Genomic DNA, 8,484 nt, shown 5'->3' on the forward strand with positions numbered 1-8,484 from the left:
ATTGATTTTCCAAAAATACCAAAATTTCTATTAAAAATTTCTCTTATTCATTTTTATTTCACTTTTTGTTTTTAAATAAATAAACAAATTTCACAATCAGCTGTCCAAATGCACAAGTTTGCCGTCTGTCACCACAAAATTTCAATGCGCATTAGCGTTGCTTAATGCGTATTAATTTTGCTCGTCTGTCAGGGCTTTAAATTAGAAATATAAAAACTGCTTATCTCTGATGATGTTTAGCACATTACACGTGGTGCTTTATAGCCCTGACAGACGACAGCGCTAATATGCATTAGCGGGCTTAATTTACATTTATTTGCGCATTTGACCCATGTTAATGCAAGTTTGTAATGCACAAAAATTCCGTGCATTTGGTTGATTTGACTAAATTTGAGTAGGCAACACTGCTCAAAAATGGCGGATTTTTGCTATTTATTGACAGATGTCGCACTTTTGCTATCTATTTTTCCAATATTCTTAACTTTTTTGCACACTTTTTCCGCATTACAATCAATTATTGCTATTAATTTCACTCTATTTTCTTTTAACGTAGATAATAATAAACGATTTTTTTTCGTTAAATTTATATTGATTTTCCAAAATTACCAAAATTTCTTTTAATACTTTATCTTATTCATTTTTGTTTCACTTTTTTTTTTGTAATAAAGAAACAAATTTCACTATCAGCTGTCTAAATGCACAACCCTGCCGTCTGTCACCATAAAATTTCAATTCGCATTAGCGTTGCTTAAGGCGCATTAATTTTGCTCGTCTGTCAGGGCTATTATTTGCGCATTTGACCCATGTTAATGCAAGTTTGTAATGCACAAGAATTCCGTGTATTTGATAGATTTTACTAAACTTGAGTAGGCAACACTGCTCAAAAATGGCCGTTTTTGCTATTTATTGGCAGATGTCGCACTTTTGCTATCCATTTTTCCAATATTCTTAACTTTTTTGCGCACTTTTTCCGCATTACAATCAATTAATGCTATTAATTTCACTCTATTATCTTTTACCGTAAATAATAATAAACGAATTTTTTCGTTAAATTTATATTGATTTTCCAAAATTAGCAAAATTTCTTTTAATAATTTATCTTATTCATTTTTATTTCACTTTTTTTTTAATAAAGAAACAAATTTCAGTATCAGCTGTCTAAATGCACAATCCTGCCGTCTGTCACCATAAAATTTCAATTCGCATTAGCGTTGCTTAGGGCGCATTAATTTTGCTCGTCTGTCAGGGCTATTATTCAATATCAAAAAGGAGTGTTACAAAATGACAATTCAATTATAAAAGGTTACATGACATTTAGCGGTAGATGGCGCATAACACGGCTTTAAACACAAAGCGACATCTGTCAAACATTAGCAAAAACTCAAACCTAGTTAAATTTGGTAAATTCAGTTAAACGCACGAAATTTTTGTGGATCACTAATTTGCATTAACATGAGTCAAATGCGTTTGCATTTAACCCTCCGATGTTCGGTGCCTTATGATGCGGTAAGTGCATCATAAGGGTCTGCCCAGACCCATAAAAATAATGTAAGAAAAACGGTTTTAAAAATAATTTTATTTATTTATTTGAACGGATTAGTATTAATTATGAAGAGCAATTGGGTTTACAACTATATAGTTGCATGGAATGTTCATTAAGACATATGGGACGATTACATTTGCTGCAGTTATATCGAGTTTTACGTCGCTTTTTCGAAGAAGAAGCAGCACAATGCTAGCACGATGACCGTTTTGAAGCAACTTGAGCATATGATTGTTGCTGTGTTGCATCTGATGTTGATGGACAAGATTCCGGTACCTAAAAGTAGCGAAATAATTTATTTTAAATTAGTAAATATGAATACATGCATACACATATCTTTATACGCGGAGATATATGTAGGTGTGTATATAATTCATACTCACCTTGATATTGAAAAGATTCATTGCTTGTCTTATATGAGCAAACCTCCATACTAATGGGTTAGTCGCCCGTTTCGTCATATGTGGAATAACTAGCTGCCGTGCCAATTCAATGATAAATGAGCGCCTCTTATCACTCTGCTTTGCCGGATTCAGCTCGTCATAGATGATGAATGAGGCCAAACCGGCAATGTCCAGCATATTATAAAACATTGCCAGTGGCCAACGGTTTGTCGAACGTTTGCACGAATAGCCAGTCAACATTTGATCCATGTATCTACCCCCGTTTTAAATTTATTGTAGTCCAAAATTTGATCTGGCTTGAATACTTTCAATGGATCGGTGCTTTGACGGTAATGGGCAGTGGATATCATAATTACTGGCATTTTCGGCTTTGCCATATACGAGCACAGACCGATATTATTATTGTGATAACAAAATAAAGTGCTTTTAACATCACGCTTCGGGTTAAGCAATTCATGCGGAATGAAGGTCTTATTTTTTCTTACGGTACCGACAAAAGCCACTCTACGATTCATCCACATTTCTGCCAAGTTGTATGTTGAAAAAAAATTGTCAGCATAAACAGTCCTACCGCTGTTCATATAATTTTGCATCAATTTCATGACGACCCGTTCACCTTGATTCGTTTCTCGCTGGCCACCTGGTGGTTTTCCAGTATAAATTATACCTTTCAAAGGGTAGTTTGAAACAGAGTCACAAATCCACCACACTTTCATGCCATATTTTGCCAGCTTACTCGGAATATATTGGGTGAATCGAGTGCGCCCACGATATGGAAATAACTGTTCATCGACGGTTACATGACAATCCGGAGTGTATGCTTTCTCTAAATTGGCCATCAGCATGAGCCATACATCGTCCAGGGCAGCAGTTTTGCTTTGCTTCAACCTCTCAGCACGAGTACCACTGTTATCGAAACGGATGAAAGTAGTTAAGCTCTTGAACCGATTCAATGACATAGTGGCCTTATAAATTGGCATATTGTAGCTGGCCCACAATTCTTTCGCTGGCTGAGAATTCGAGTGGAATACACCAGCAATAAGTAGCATCCCAAAAAAAGCATACATTTCGTCTTCGTCAGTCATTACCCAAGAACGCTGTTTATTACTGGGATGCTTTTCATTCCATAGACGAAACGCTTCAACGGCTTTTCTGTTGGTTTCCCGCACAATAATACTTACGATTTCAGGAGACAGCAATAGCTTGAAAAGGGCTTTATGGCCCTTTACGAGTAAAAGTTGTAACATTGTGACAACGAGGCCTTCCAGGTGGTGGAGGATTTGAATTCCACATTCTACCATCTTTCGACCTGTATATAAGGCCCTGGGTAATATATGTGCTGCATGATTCCATTGTAGTTGAAGCCTCAAGGGCGATAGCTTCTCTATACAAATCCTCAATATCATCATGGTTTTCATCCAGAACAGCCTCTAACTCGATTTCCTGTTCTATATCTGATGCTTCACCGAAGTCATCTTCATCTGGAAAATATTCATCATCTTCTACGTCGCCACTTGTTTCAAATGGATCGGACTCCTGTCCCATAATTTCTTCAATTTGTGCCTGAAGTCGCTGACGTTCTTCCGGACTCACATTTGCTGCGTTTAGCTTACGAAGCAAACGCGTCAACACATCAACTTCATCCATATTTACTTGTTCCATTTTATTTAAAAAAAAACACTTCCCACTAATTAAAAAACACGTGTTCACTTCAATTGTCAAATGTCAACTAAAAAATTATCTCTGCCTCTGACTCCGCTAACAGTTTAGTTGTTTACACCTAACGCTTAACCGATTTACATGAGAAGCTTATATGGGTCTGCACAGACCCATGTGAGCTTAATAAACGAAATTAGTTTAAAATTATTATTTTTACAACAAATATAGCAAAAATCTTAATTTTGCAACTTCATTGTGTTTAGCACACTACATTTCAGGAAGTCATGGACTAAGAAGCCTCAGATATTAAAAATAAAAGATCTACATACATTTAAAGATCGAATGGGTCTGGCCAGACCCATATGAACATCGGAGGGTTAATATAAGATTGTGAAATTTGTTTATTTATTAAAAAAAAGTTAAATAAAAATGGATTAGAGGAAATTATCAACGTTAATTTTGATATTTTTGGAAGATCAATATAAATTTCATGAAAAAATTCGTTTATTATTAAACGAGTTAAAAGATGATAGTGTACAATTAAAAGCAATACTTGATTGTAACGCTACCTTAAGATCTGGTATTACAATCGCTCAGCCTTATCTACGAAATATTTGGAAATTCGTTAGTCAGTAGGTATTTTAATTTAGGATTGAAATCAAAAACTGTGTATTCTAAGCACCGAAGTGGTAAGTTTTGGGAGCACGTTATCCCTGTAATGGATAAAGTTAAAAATATTGGAAAAATGGATAGCTACATGAGGCGCTGTATCCCACTTGAAAAAAGTGTACTTTCATTGGGTTCGGCAAGCGAGTAGGCATAGGACAATTGCTAGCTTTTTTGGCGTTGGGCGCAGCATAGTTGGCGAAATTGTGATGGATCTGTGATCACAGATAAATTTGTGACTATATTGATTCTCATACCCGTAGGGTTGCCACATGGCCTGGAATGAGCTTGATTGTCAAGATTTTTTAGGTCCTGTCAAGTGTCAAGATAAAATTTAATTTGTCCAGTTAATTTTTAAAATTAAAAAAATTCAATATTAAAAAATATGTATCATCATTTGCTAAACACCAAACTCAAAAACTAATTCTTATTTTTTGCCCAATATCAATAATTCATTGCAATCGATAACCAAAAAAGTATCAACACTTGTAGTTTCCTCCCTAACTCACCATTGACTTATTGCTTGTTTTTGCCCATCACTAAAAAAAATACAACATTGAACAGCTGATTGAAATTAAGCGTTAATTTTTCTGATGCGTATAGTAAACTTAAATTGTTGAATGTTATATTCGTTTAAGAATTCAAATTAATATTGTTACAATATATTGAGCCGTTCATTTACCATGGAAAATAACGAAGATGCCGGAACTTCAAAAAAAAGGAAGATATACAACATTCTGCGATAGATGGATTGAAGAAGCAGAATATAGCAAATGGATTAAAAAAAAAAAGATGATTATACCGCATTTTGCAAATTATGTCAAATTAATATTTGTATAAAATATAAAGGAAATCGAGCATTACGCAAACATGCCCAAGCAAAACGGCATATGAAATTAGCATTGTCTCAAAAATTGTCACACAGCATGATAAACTTCACTGTTCCGGCAGACTCAAAGGAGGATTCACACATATCCAGGGCTGAACTATTTTGCGTTTTTCACAATGTTGTTCACGGGCTTAGTTACAATAGCTTAGACTGTCAATTAAAACTAAGTTCTTCAATATTTTGTGACAGTAAAATTGCTAATAAAATAAGTTGTGGCCGTGCCAAAGCATCAGCTATAACACACAACGTATTGGCACCATACGCACGAGAAAAAGTAACTGATGCATTAAAAGAAAGTTTTTACTTTTCGATAAGCAGCGACGCATCAAATATCGGAAACGTGAAAACGTATCCATATTCCGTTCAATATTTCGATGCTGAAACAGGAATACAACAGAAAATTTTAGATTTTTATGGAGACCCAAAAGAGGCTGCCAAAGACATTTTTGGCAATATCGTAAGAGTAACAACTGAAAATAACCTTAACATTCAGCAAATTGCAGCATACAGTGCGGATAATGCGGCAGTTAATTACGGTGTTCATAATTCCGTATATAAAAAACTTAAAGAGGTAAACCATAAAATTGTAACTGCCATGTAATAAATAACTGCATCAAAAGTGCTTTAAATGCTTTATCTGTCGACACAGAAAACATTATGATTAAAACCTTCAATGAATTTAGCTCATCAGCTTTCAAATGAAAAGTTAAAGGAATGTTTTGAGTTTGCATGTATCGAATACAAGCATCTACTTCGGCATGTTCCCACTCGTTGGCTTTCCCTTTTGCCTGCAATTGGCCGATTATTACATTCTTGGCCTGTGGTTAAAAGGTACTTTTTACAAAAGGGGAAAAATAACTGCAGAAAAGAAATCTGGAAATTTGTATCATATGGAATGTCAGATACTGAACTAAATAATGCGGATGAAGAATGCATTTCCGAAGGTTTATCAGAGGCGTATTTGTATTTTATTCCTAATGTAATGCATGAATTCCAATCAGCTATACTAGCGCTTGAAAATGATTCTTGTACAATAATGGAACTTCACAGCATAATGAGTAAACTTATAAATAGTCTTCAAAGCCAAAGAAAGGATTGTTTCTATGGAAGTACAGTTTTGGTTATTTTTAAAAATATTTCAAACATTGATGTTGAAGCATTCAAATTAGAAGCAAATCAATTTTTAACAAATGATATTCCATACTTGGAGCAACGATATGATTTCGGAGATGAATCAGTTTACAAACACATATTAGTTTTAAATCTGAAACAATCTCTTTTGTCATGGGATACATTAGCAGAGCCTCCAAAAATTTTACAGATATCAAATTCTATTGATAATGATATGTTATATACAGATTATTGTTGTTTTCGAGAAGTATTTGACCAATTGCCAAAAGATATTCCCATTGACAAAATATGGTCTTACTTTTTCAAAAAATGTGATAAAAATAACTTGATAAATATATTTAAATTGATCTCGTTTATTTTTTCTATTCCAATTAGTAATGCCTTTTGTGAAAGAACTTTTAGTACATTAAACAATTTATATTCTAAAGAAAGGAATAGGATGGCCTTATAAAGGCTAAATTGTTAATAAGACAAAACTTACATGAAATTTATAAACAATTTCAAAGTTTTTTGCTAACGCCTAAAGGAACAGAACTAGTTAAGTCTGTTACTAAAAGTACAAAGTACATGTGGAAAAATTAATATAGTTAAATGTGAATTAAATATAGAATTTTTATATTATTTGACGTATATTGATTTGTAATACGCTTTTGTTTTTTAAATTTTTGTATAATTTGCTATGTTCTTATTGTTTTTTTTTTAATAAAATTTAGCAGTTTTTCTGCTCATTTATATGTATGCGTTATTTTAATTGTCAAGATATTTTTTTTGAAATCAAGCTCATTTTAGGTGAGTGTCAAGCTGGCTGGCTTTTGGGATGTGGCAAGCCTACATACACATGCGTTTACAGTCTTTTATTACTTGCAGATCAAAGTTTATGTACATAAATATATGTATGTAGTATCCACAGGAAGAAAAAATGATGACTGGAACGGCAGCAATGTTGAATACGATATATTCAAAAGAAAAAATAATTTTAATAATAAAAACGTAAAATTCAACTTACCACAGTAAACGATTCATAGGTTGCTGCCGTCAGCCCGATTTTTTGATGGACTGCATCAAATTGTTTCCAAGCCGATGGGCTGCCCCTCGAGGGCCCAACTTTTTTCTTTTCCTCTCTGCAATTTCTTCTTCTTTACTGGCGTAGACACCGCTTACACGATTATAGCCGAGTTAACAACACCGCGCCAGTCACTTTTTCTTTTCGCTACGTAGCGCCAATTGGATATTCCAAGCGAAGCCAGGTCCTTCTCCACTTGGTCCTTCCAACGGAGTGGAGGTCTTCCTCTTCCTCTGCTTCCCCCGGCGGGTACTGCGTCGAATACTTTCAGAGATGGAGTACTTTCGTTCATTCGGACAACATTGCCTAGCCAGCGTAGCCGCCATATTTTAATTCGCTGAACCATGTCAAAGTCCAACATACAACTCATCGTATTTAACAAAAGTTTATAATGTTAACAACGTTATGTGGATACATAGTATACTCAAATTTTGTGTAAAATTCCTTATTTATAACATGCTCTACTTTTAGTGTAAATTTATGTGCCATTTGCACAAATTGTACATAAGTATATCAACATAGATGTGCAAATTCCGCTTAGCACGTCGCAAAGCTCCGGCTCGTTCACGCCAAAAATCAATCAAAACCACGGTAGAGGAGGAGTAGAATAACTATCAGCTGGTGTTATATAAACCAAGGTACAGCTGAGAGGTGCCACTGTAGAAACGTCAAGGGGAGTCCGGTAGACCTTTTTTGTAGAGCATTCAATTTCCTACAAAGTCTAAGGAACAAGATATTTTTTCAAGTAGTTGGAAGCGAGATATAAATTTTTTCTATCTGATAATAAGAAAAAAAGAGAAAACTGTAAGAAGGAGGACCTTCCCGTTACAATTAGGAATTCATGCTTGGAGAGGCTTTCTTAGAGGTGTCTAGGAACCTTTTTTTCCGAGTACCAAACAAAAAAAATTTTTTTTTGGAATCACCCTAATATTTATTTATATCAAGAAGACACAAGGTCTGTCGCAAAAGAAACAGGACTGTTAAAAAAAACAACAAAAAATTAATATTTTTCAAAAGTTATATTTTTTATTTAAAGTAGTTTCTTGTGCTTCGATACAGCGTTTAGCCCGGTCAATTAGCATTTCAAATGAGAGTTTAAGGTAATTTTTCAGATTGCTGTTGAGAATAT

Source organism: Bactrocera dorsalis, chromosome 1, assembly GCF_023373825.1.
Source record: "Bactrocera dorsalis isolate Fly_Bdor chromosome 1, ASM2337382v1, whole genome shotgun sequence".
Classification (NCBI taxonomy): Eukaryota; Metazoa; Arthropoda; class Insecta; order Diptera; family Tephritidae; genus Bactrocera; species Bactrocera dorsalis.